Source organism: Macrosteles quadrilineatus, unplaced genomic scaffold, assembly GCF_028750875.1.
Source record: "Macrosteles quadrilineatus isolate MER2022 unplaced genomic scaffold, UCM_ALF_1.0 Scaffold_4__1_contigs__length_99947679, whole genome shotgun sequence".
NCBI lineage: Eukaryota > Metazoa > Arthropoda > Insecta > Hemiptera > Cicadellidae > Macrosteles > Macrosteles quadrilineatus.
This window is the reverse complement of record NW_026542597.1, coordinates 66,646,240-66,658,133: the sequence shown is the minus strand read 5'-3', so window position 1 is coordinate 66,658,133 and position 11,894 is coordinate 66,646,240.

Below are 11,894 nucleotides of genomic sequence, written 5' to 3'. Positions count from 1 at the left end.
AATTGGCTTCACCCAGTACAAATATTGAAATTTTCGCTATCGCAAACGTGTTGATAACAAATGTTAATTATACCCAGTCCTTATGGTGGATAAGGTATGATTACACTGTAGAGTGTAGGTACTTATTTATCAGGGTATAGTATTCAATTAACACGTTCACTGCGGGCGTATCCGATCGGATACGGGCTGAGTGGTGTTCAGGTTCTGCCATAACCGATCGAATACGCTCGGCAATGCCTTTCGTATATCTTCGTTTTTGCTCTAGCGTCGGTCGAAGGCGAACCTATGTTAGCGTGTAGTGGGTGACTTGCTTTTGGTTGTGTTGTAGGTTGGTAGGTAGTAAAATTTCCACATAAAATCCCTGTCTGGCAAAATTAAAAATCAACTTTGTGTCCCGTCTTTCTCCCTCTAATTGGCAATACAATGGGACCGGCTACGTTCCAAGCAGTGCTGCTATCTGTGGGTGTTTAGCGAACTACTTCGACTCTTGTTATAAAGCAGGACATCACCGCACGTTATTTGCTATTCGTCATATCGAAATATGAAAACCAATCACCCGGCAATCTGGTTTGTTCGATGCTGCAGGCTGCTCCGGACTGGGGCTACGCCTGCCATTTGATGGGCCGCAGCGAAAGTGTTAATTGTATCTTTTCCTTTATAAGACTACCACCATGTTTTTCAGGTTGAAATGCTATATTTATCTAAAATTCCCGTTTAAGATAAGGTTATTTTAGGTTAGAAACAAGAAATTACTTAAATGCTATTTCGTAATGATATTTACAAATTATATAGTGGTAGTCGTATAACCAAAAAGGTCAGATTAATTTTACTTAGCAGCTATGAATTGAATTTTGTATTACTTTTACACAGTTACTTTCAGTAAGGGAAGTTAAGTCATTCTCATTTGTCAACTCAGTGATATTTCTTGCAATTCAACAAAATGTTTTGTTACAATAAATTGTTAGAAATAAATTTCATACTTTACATAAATATTATTGTTTTATTTTACAATTTTTTACCTTTAAGGCAGTCAGGTTGCCTTGGGTAGCTTGAAATACACTAACTGAGGCAGGTAAGGGTGCGTTCACAAAGAAAGCTGGTTACGAGGAAGATATTTTTAGCGCTTGTGAATGTTGTGTGTGTATTTCATGCTAGTTGTTGTCAAGACAATGTCTTCATCAAGTGATGGAGAGTTATTTTTGCTTGAAAATGCCAATTAAAAATTTGTCAAAGAAAAGCCGGGGTTTCAATTGCTTTTGATAGTAGTTGTTACAGCTATTGAATTGAATTTACAGGTTTGTGTATCATGCTTGCCACTTCTACATTAATTCCCGAATAAGTGAAGTTATCATACACTCCAGACACTTGGTGTCAAAATGTGCAGTATTTGGCGCAAAACCTACGATAATCCAATTCATCTATTATTACGTATTTGGTACACGACGCAAAGCCTTACCAATATTTGCAAACAGGCCTAAAAGCACAGAAAACGTGCCAACCGCATGGTAAAAAGCAATAAGTGTTTTGAGAGAGCTTTGCCTGTCAATTCGTAGGCAGCGCCACCAGCGGTTGGCATTCTGGGTTATAGCAGTAGTGTGTTTTCTCTGCTAAAAGTGAGTGAAGTTTATGCAGTTATATCACCTAATTCTATTTACCCAGCCCAGACGATACACAGCGAGCTTCGCATCAACATGCTCCAGGCCCACTTACAGGTGCGTTGTGTTGTATGTAAATTTAAAATTATTTAAGACAACTTTGAACGTAAAACTTAATTGAAAGACTGATGATTCTTTATTTGTTGTTAAAAGTCATCCTAGACACAAATTAGGTCTCGAGTAATAACTGAAAACTATTCTGTTTTATTGATGTGCAAATTAATATTCATTTGTATTTTCGATAGCTGCAATAGTCACACATTTGTTTGCCCCTTATGTTTTAAATTTCATATTCATTGTCTTATTTTATTCACTGTTGTGAACATGATGTAATTGAAACTGTTTTAATAATTAAATTATAAATTATTATGGTTTGTACAGTTTAATTAGCGCAACCATACAGTTTTTTTGATAATTGACAAGTGAATATGAATAGGTCATATTTGGCGTGTTGTCTAATGGTTAGTTATGTAAAGGAAAAAAGAGAATTCTCTACTTATATTCAAAATATACTCTTTACTTAATTGATCATTCCATCAAGCAAAATCACCTCACACCTTTATGTAATACAATTTAGGTATTTCATACAGGTGTGAGTATAACAAAAAGTTGCCCCCCGGTGGGGTTTTAATGAATTTAATTTAATTTTAATTGAACTGCTGGGGACATTACAATCACAGAGCTGCGCAGTGGAAATAAAGATGTTAAGTGTGGGCCCTGTAATTAAATATCCCAGAAGTCCGATTTATGGACCGTGAGAGGTCTGATATGTTGTCCTCCTTCACACCTTCTTCAGCTTAATTCTAACACTTCTTAAAACTAATGGATGTGTTTATTTGAACACTCTATGAATTGAAATGTCAGTTCAGATGAAAGATTGTGATGTGAATTGTTTTCTTTGTAAAACTGTAATACTGCAAATAATAACATGTTAAAATATTGATTGAAAATATTTATGAAACTGTTTGTTCAGAAACTATTTATCAAAGTATGACTTCAAGATGTTTGTATACACTGGATTTCGGTTAAGCCGATTATTCATGAATTCACCAACTTGATATTAAAAAATGTGATCATCAACACTCATTGTGTATACTTTGTATACCTCTTTCAGTTAAACCAATACTCTTAAATTTACCAGTATAATATTAATAATATAATACAAAACACAGGATAATGATAAGATGATGATTTGTAAAAATACTATGTAATGAGTTGAATTGAGCTGTGATACAAGTAACAGATATAAACAATGTAATAATCTTTTTTTGTGCACAATTTAACAATATTTTGAAAGAGAGAGTGAGAGAGTTGATTGTAAGATTGAATGTTCAAATTGGCGGTTTGTTCATTTTTTTAAAACTGCAAAGTCTCGGGATGACCTAGCCTTGATGATTTTATTTATTTAGTTTAGGCCACCAGACTCCCCAAGGATGTTCGTATATATCAAACTGGCCAGTTTACAATTTAATCAAACAGGGACTATTATGTAGTTTGTGATCTACATCACTCCTTGCTGATCAATGCAACGGGGCCAATCGACCACTGAGTCGATTAATTGATAATTTTTATTAAATATTTAATGTTTATGAATTTAATGGGAGTCTATCCTCATGACCTTTTGTCAACCCTAGCCTTCGACCGAGCACTCTGTTACCCCCATTTACGTTACACAATCAAACTCTCACTATTTGAAAATGTAACACTCTATTCAAAATTATTCTACACATGAAATTCAAACGTTTTAAATAATAATACTGACGATGATAGAATCTGACTTTACATAGAATACAAAAATAATAATATCACAGATAAACATTGCTCTTTAAATTAATATACCATTTCAATTCAATTTAATAAATAATTTTCATTTGACTAGGTTCACTATTATAACTTAAATTCTTTGTATGACATGACCAAATTTAATAAAACATTTTATCCTGAATCGTGACCATGTGCTCTAAGTAGACCAAATGAAACATGAAAATCTCAGACCAAACAAAACATGATTCATAACTTGTAAAACGAGTGGTACATGTGAAAAAATGTGGCAGATTGGCAAGACTATTTTAATACTAAAACACAAATAACACAAACATTTACTTACGTACACATGTCGACACATTAACATTCATTCCGACGAAGATTCACGCGTACCGAACATTTAAAAACTGACTCGTGGTAATTTTGACTTTTTGTCTGACCGAGCGGAACATCACGACACGGTTTTTTCTGGTGTAGGACTTATTAATTCTTGTTTTTTCGAGCTGGCGTTTAATGATTCAATTGAAAATACCTTCACGACGACCCGCGATTCGCTAGAAACTGACATTTGCTATCGATATGATGCATGTACGAATTTTCATCACGAACGCGAACAATCAATCCGGCATCTCAACTGGCTCGACTTAATACTAATAAAACACACCCCCAAATGCAATTCGGCGAAATTTTGACAATTGCGATCGTTTGATGCACGTACAATTTCCGCCCGAACGCTAATTTCCGAGCTACGAATTAAGATATTAATAAATTCGTCCTACACCAGCGACAAAACGCGACTTCACATGTTGACTACGCGATTACTGAGCCACGAGTGACGACGAGACGTTTGCACACGGCACGGCTCCCAACGGTCTTCAGTTCGTATCCTTCCGCGTTACGTCATGTTGGACTGACTTGTCCATTGCCTGTCGCGGATTTTAAATCTTTTGATTTGAAAATCGGCACAGAAATCTCCCCTGCCAAAAAAAATTGGCCCGAGCGACCTTCAGGTCCGCACGAAGGCCTTTTCCATCCCGGGACAATTTCGACCCGGCGCGACGACGCTTGACGTGGCAACAGACGCTTCATTCATACGACACATTTTTTGTTGATTTTTTTCCATTGATTTACATTTAATACATTTAACACGAAACAATTTTACACATAAACATTTGAAATTTGAATAACAAAAATATAAACTCTGAAACTTTAACAATAATAAAAATTTTGCTTTGAGGTCGGTATTTGAGAAATAAAAATTGTTGTCAACTGACACCTTGCATCATAAACCAGACTGCATCAACCCATCAACAATTTGAATGGTGTAAACGCGCACGCTTAACACACTGTAGAATTATCTAGCATTCAGCGTTGAGTAGATGTCAACAATCAGTTCATTGACCCGTAGCGCAGTCGACAGTCAGCTGTTGCCGATGGAGTGGGCGGGGGCGGGGGACATTGTTGGGGTGAACGGCCCGATGTCTGCCTGTCTGTGCGGGTAGGTTCTACTCTCGCCCCACCACAGCTGGAACGTGACCTCTGTTGGCCAGCCTTCATGTCGCTCACAGTGGTTACATAACATGACTCAGATGATTCATTGTTTCTCAAAATATGTAATTATGAAAATGTTTAAAACAATTGACCTCAGTTTGACTCTATATTTACTCAAAATTGAAAACTATTGCACATGTAAATATAAATGTAAATATAAATATAAATAATCTCTGTACGAATATGACACAAATAAATAAACAAGTAAACAAACACAGAAATATCAATGTGGATCAATGTGGATAATTGCCTTAGAGATAACAACTGATACCCTTATCAATGCCAACCTGCCTTGGTAGTAATGCCAATCTGCTTCCTTGTTACCAGACCTCTCAAATTAGTGCTATCACTTTTTGTAAAGAAAAAAAGAAATTCTTCACTTATATTCAAAATATACTCTTTACTTAATTGATCATTCCATCAAGCAAAATCACCTCACACCTTTATGTAATACAATTTAGGTATTTCATACAGGTGTGAGTATAACAAAAAGTTGCCCCCCGGTGGGGTTTTAATGAATTTAATTTAATTTTAATTGAACTGCTGGGGACATTACAATCACAGAGCTGCGCAGTGGAAATAAAGATGTTAAGTGTGGGCCCTGTAATTAAATATCCCAGAAGTCCGATTTATGGACCGTGAGAGGTCTGATATGTTGTCCTCCTTCACACCTTCTTCAGCTTAATTCTAACACTTCTTAAAACTAATGGATGTGTTTATTTGAACACTCTATGAATTGAAATGTCAGTTCAGATGAAAGATTGTGATGTGAATTGTTTTCTTTGTAAAACTGTAATACTGCAAATAATAACATGTTAAAATATTGATTGAAAATATTTATGAAACTGTTTGTTCAGAAACTATTTATCAAAGTATGACTTCAAGATGTTTGTATACACTGGATTTCGGTTAAGCCGATTATTCATGAATTCACCAACTTGATATTAAAAAATGTGATCATCAACACTCATTGTGTATACTTTGTATACCTCTTTCAGTTAAACCAATACTCTTAAATTTACCAGTATAATATTAATAATATAATACAAAACACAGGATAATGATAAGATGATGATTTGTAAAAATACTATGTAATGAGTTGAATTGAGCTGTGATACAAGTAACAGATATAAACAATGTAATAATCTTTTTTTGTGCACAATTTAACAATATTTTGAAAGAGAGAGTGAGAGAGTTGATTGTAAGATTGAATGTTCAAATTGGCGGTTTGTTCATTTTTTTAAAACTGCAAAGTCTCGGGATGACCTAGCCTTGATGATTTTATTTATTTAGTTTAGGCCACCAGACTCCCCAAGGATGTTCGTATATATCAAACTGGCCAGTTTACAATTTAATCAAACAGGGACTATTATGTAGTTTGTGATCTACATCACTCCTTGCTGATCAATGCAACGGGGCCAATCGACCACTGAGTCGATTAATTGATAATTTTTATTAAATATTTAATGTTTATGAAATTAATGGGAGTCTATCCTCATGACCTTTTGTCAACCCTAGCCTTCGACCGAGCACTCTGTTACCCCCATTTACGTTACACAATCAAACTCTCACTATTTGAAAATGTAACACTCTATTCAAAATTATTCTACACATGAAATTCAAACGTTTTAAATAATAATACTGACGATGATAGAATCTGACTTTACATAGAATACAAAAATAATAATATCACAGATAAACATTGCTCTTTAAATTAATATACCATTTCAATTCAATTTAATAAATAATTTTCATTTGACTAGGTTCACTATTATAACTTAAATTCTTTGTATGACATGACCAAATTTAATAAAACATTTTATCCTGAATCGTGACCATGTGCTCTAAGTAGACCAAATGAAACATGAAAATCTCAGACCAAACAAAACATGATTCATAACTTGTAAAACGAGTGGTACATGTGAAAAAATGTGGCAGATTGGCAAGACTATTTTAATACTAAAACACAAATAACACAAACATTTACTTACGTACACATGTCGACACATTAACATTCATTCCGACGAAGATTCACGCGTACCGAACATTTAAAAACTGACTCGTGGTAATTTTGACTTTTTGTCTGACCGAGCGGAACATCACGACACGGTTTTTTCTGGTGTAGGACTTATTAATTCTTGTTTTTTCGAGCTGGCGTTTAATGATTCAATTGAAAATACCTTCACGACGACCCGCGATTCGCTAGAAACTGACATTTGCTATCGATATGATGCATGTACGAATTTTCATCACGAACGCGAACAATCAATCCGGCATCTCAACTGGCTCGACTTAATACTAATAAAACACACCCCCAAATGCAATTCGGCGAAATTTTGACAATTGCGATCGTTTGATGCACGTACAATTTCCGCCCGAACGCTAATTTCCGAGCTACGAATTAAGATATTAATAAATTCGTCCTACACCAGCGACAAAACGCGACTTCACATGTTGACTACGCGATTACTGAGCCACGAGTGACGACGAGACGTTTGCACACGGCACGGCTCCCAACGGTCTTCAGTTCGTATCCTTCCGCGTTACGTCATGTTGGACTGACTTGTCCATTGCCTGTCGCGGATTTTAAATCTTTTGATTTGAAAATCGGCACAGTTACAAACCTCGTCTATTAAACCTGTCTATTCTTATAGACAGTTTGATGTTTCTTGTTATAATCCACCACTGCCGTAAGCATTTCTAATATAGAAAAGGCTCAACCATAGGTCTGCAGACTGTAGATATTTATTTCATGCATGTAACCATTTAATGCATCATATTTAGAGTGACTTTTACTAGATACATCACATACCCAACTTCTTACAATGGGGTCGAGGCTATCTGATAGAGCATGGGATCTCTTTTTTTAGGACAGGGTTTAAAACCTGTAAATCGCCAATTAATTGCTTTTACTTTTTGTACTAATTCAGTAACCCAGTGGTTCCGAGCCCCTCAATTAAAAGTGTACATCTCCGTGGTTAAAGTGCTGTGGTATGTAGTTATTGATACACTTGCCTTGTAGAAAGTTGCAACAATACAAGTTTAAGCACTGATAAGAGACATTTCCTTTGTTTGTGGTTTAAAACCAGATTATACTTTGACTTAAACAACTTAAACAATCGATAGGGACCGATAGCTAAAGGATACACATATGATTAGATCGACATGGTACGTATTAATGTGCTACATAAGCTACTAATATTTATGTACAGGTCAGATATTTTATCTTGAAGTTCGGTTACCTTTTCATCTACGATGTCTTCAGGTAGGGGAGTTGTGGAGAACAACTTATTAACATTTTTTTCAAATTCTGCATGTTTTTGAGAAGCTGCAGTTGAAAGTAACTTTATCCTAATTATTTGTTGATCATTTAAAGATTCAAGGGCTTGAACAGTACTTAATGTTGTAACTTGCTTGTCAATACTACTAAGTCATTGTTCAATAAGTTGACTTTGCTTGACAAAAGATAAAAATCTCATTTTGGAATAGAATAGTCAAACACACAATAAAACTCAAAAAGTCTGTATAAACTCCATCTTGAAATTTATAAATTAAAGTTATTTCTTCACTAGAAATGTCAATAACTTATTTTGCAAAGTATTTGCAATATAAAATCACATTAAAATGTGGCAGTCCTTTCTTCAGTATGTCAATGTTAATAAGCACTAAATTATTTAAATTTTAATTTACTATCCAGAAGTTCCAGAATTATCATTTAATACAATAATGATCAATCAACAATATTACTATACAAAGCAAATTGGACATGAAACTAGACTTTCACTTTTGTGCATGTTTGGAAATGAAATATGAAAAATCATCAAACTTAAATAGGTTTGATTTTGAAAATATATACTGCGAGTCCCATGCCTCACTTTAAATTAAAGTTTCCTAAAAGTTTCACACTCGCTTAGCCTAGTCAAGAGGTGTTAGGTTAATGAGACATAAGACTGCTTAAGGGTGTTACTCAACGTGTAATGAACAAAAATTTAAATTTAGAAAAACAACTAAATTTACAAAGTGTTACAACAGCAAAAGAAAACTTAGAGGCAAAGATCAACAATAATAAGATAAATTAATTTACAACGTTAAATTTACAAGAAAAGGAAATCAATTGAAAATATAAAAGAATTAGTTACAGACAAATTATATGACTTGTATGTTTGACAAAACTTTAGTTATACATTTTATTCTTTTTACATACTGTTTATTGTCCCAGAAGCACACGCACCGATACACGTACTCCGAAACTCCTGATCTTCTTGGTCCGGTGGCCCGTGGTGATCTCCTCGATTGTCCTCTCCAGGTTCTCCAGCTCCGAGACTCCTGACCCCTCCTTCTTCTTCATTAGCCCTTCTCATTGGCTGATTACCGATAGGGTGTGTGGCTTATAGGTCAACGATGTTTCTTGGAAGTCAGCCCTACCGGTCATCGCCTAGCTCACATCAGCTGGGAAAGGAATTTGTAAATCGATGCTCATGCTACTGTTCAACACTGTTCACACCAACTGGTCGACTAAGTGTAATGTGAACAGAGTGTCTGCATAGATGAGCACCGTGGGTACGGGGTTAATCCCCTTTCTTACAATACCTAGTACAAAATTGTCCTATGATAAAAAAATCAATAAAACAACACTGACTTATTTAATAAATGTTCACAAATTATGAAAATGTGTTTGTGATGAAATAAAAAATGTCTTTCACTATGAAATTAAAATCTTAACAATTCTTTAAATATTTCCAATTCACTGAGTTTATCCTTCCGGCTTGAAGTACCAAAAATGTGGGGAATTTATGTTAATTTGTTGTAAGCAATGTGGACTGTATTAAAGTTATTTTAAAGTTGGAGACACTAACCTTTTCTTCTTAAAACTGATGTGTAGACTGGGGGCCCCCTTTGATGAATCCTGAAATGCTATAATGTTGATAAGTTCACTTTTTCTCACTATATGATGTTAAAAAACACTTCAATTGTCTTTATAATAAGTTATAAGCCAGCAGTAATTATTTATGTTGAAATGAAATGAAAATCCTTTATTTCAACAGGCAAAGTCATTTCATTTCATTTCATTTCATTCATTTCATTTCATTTCATTCATTTCATTTCATTTCATTTCATTTTCATTCATTAATTATTTATGTTGGTATAGAGGTTTATGGTATTTGAAAGTAGGAGAAAAGGCATGTTAAGTCCTCATAGCAACAGGACTTGCCCAAGAGTGCCATTAGCCCGCCCACTACACTACAGAAGGAAGGAGTTGGTCGTGTGATACATATCAGTGACCGATCAGAGAGCTAGTCTTGAAAGAATTGGGATTTGAAGATACTGATGCACTCTATGAGGAAAACATTTAACTATTTGAAATGGTATTTAAATGGAGATTGTGGTGAAATCAGTTACATATTTTATACATACTAGTGGCCTATAGGGGCCATAGCCCCTAATTTAGACTACAATAAAAAAACCATATATAAAATGACAAATATTCAAAATAGGCCTATATTTTTAAAATTACCAATTTTATGTTACTTAAAATTAACAGTGTTTTTTGTTTTATATCTTGGTTTTCCTTCCGTTGGAGTCGTATATTAGTTGCTTCTGATGTGTCAATGAAATACAATTGTAAAATAATGATTAAACCAATAACATAACATAGGCTATTAAGAAATGGAAACGTGCACACGGTTTGACCTGAGCCCAGAGAACGACGAATCAGAGCTGAAATCATACAGCCAAACATTGCACATCTTTTCTAGTTTAAAATTGAAGATTTGTTTTGTAATCTTACGAATTCTGATATAGTTTCCATTTGGAGAACCACATGTAAAGGTCAAAATTATTATTAATTATTATGAAGGCAACTCCCCTGTTCGCCGTAGTACGTCAGAAATATATCTATGAATTTGTCCCTGAATTTTAAGACAGTAAAGGCCCATTTCCCGAAATCTCATTTTGTGTAGCGGAAAGCGACGCAAAAGCCATTGCACTGTTGTATTGTCTTAATACTAATTCGCTGAAAAATGTAACCAAACCCAACGAACCTAACGCTTGGGAATCATTATTCATAAATAAAATAGACAGTCTAGTAAATAAGATAGTGGTCCAATTCAAAAGTAACATTACTAAATTCAAAATTACTAATTTCAAAATTAACAAAACTGTAAGAGTTCAACTAACCCATTAGACTAAACTTACTTCAGATTTTATTTTTGTATAATTATTTATTATTTGTATTATTAATTATTTTTATAATTTTACCTTAATGTACTTAACATAATATTCCTTTTAACTTACCCTACCCATATGTTTGTTATTTTTAACATTTATTATTGTAAACATAACCTTCAGTTTTTGTGATGTGTCTGATGCATCGATCTCTATTACTACAACGTCTGATGATGACAGCATAGCTGGCGAAAGCACTCATAAGTTTTTTTAAAATATCGGTGGAGGTTCTATTTTAAATTATTTTCAAACCAATAATAGTTGTTATTGTATTTGCTGAATGTTCTAAAAAGGAACAGATTGTAAATAAAATTGTGATGAAAACAAAATGTTAACAGTTTTTCTTGAAGATATAACGTGTGTTTAAAACAAGTTAATACTACTACTAACTGTAACTTGAATCAAGTTGTCCAAGTGATATTCTTTTAAAAACTCAACTTAGTGTTAGTGTAATGTGATTTTAATAAGAATAAGTATTGTGAATTCACATTCATAAGCAACATCACCACTAAGAAAGTTGATGGGCCCAAGTTGGTGGGACCCAAATATTTTTTTAGGAAAAGTTTATGCTTGAACTTTTTTTAGTTTAGTGTGACAACGGTTTTTAATTTCAATTTTTCACTTTTAATGGAAGAATTCAAAACTTGTATATATAAATTTTTAACCTCCAAATTTCATAGCAAGACAAAAGAGATTTAT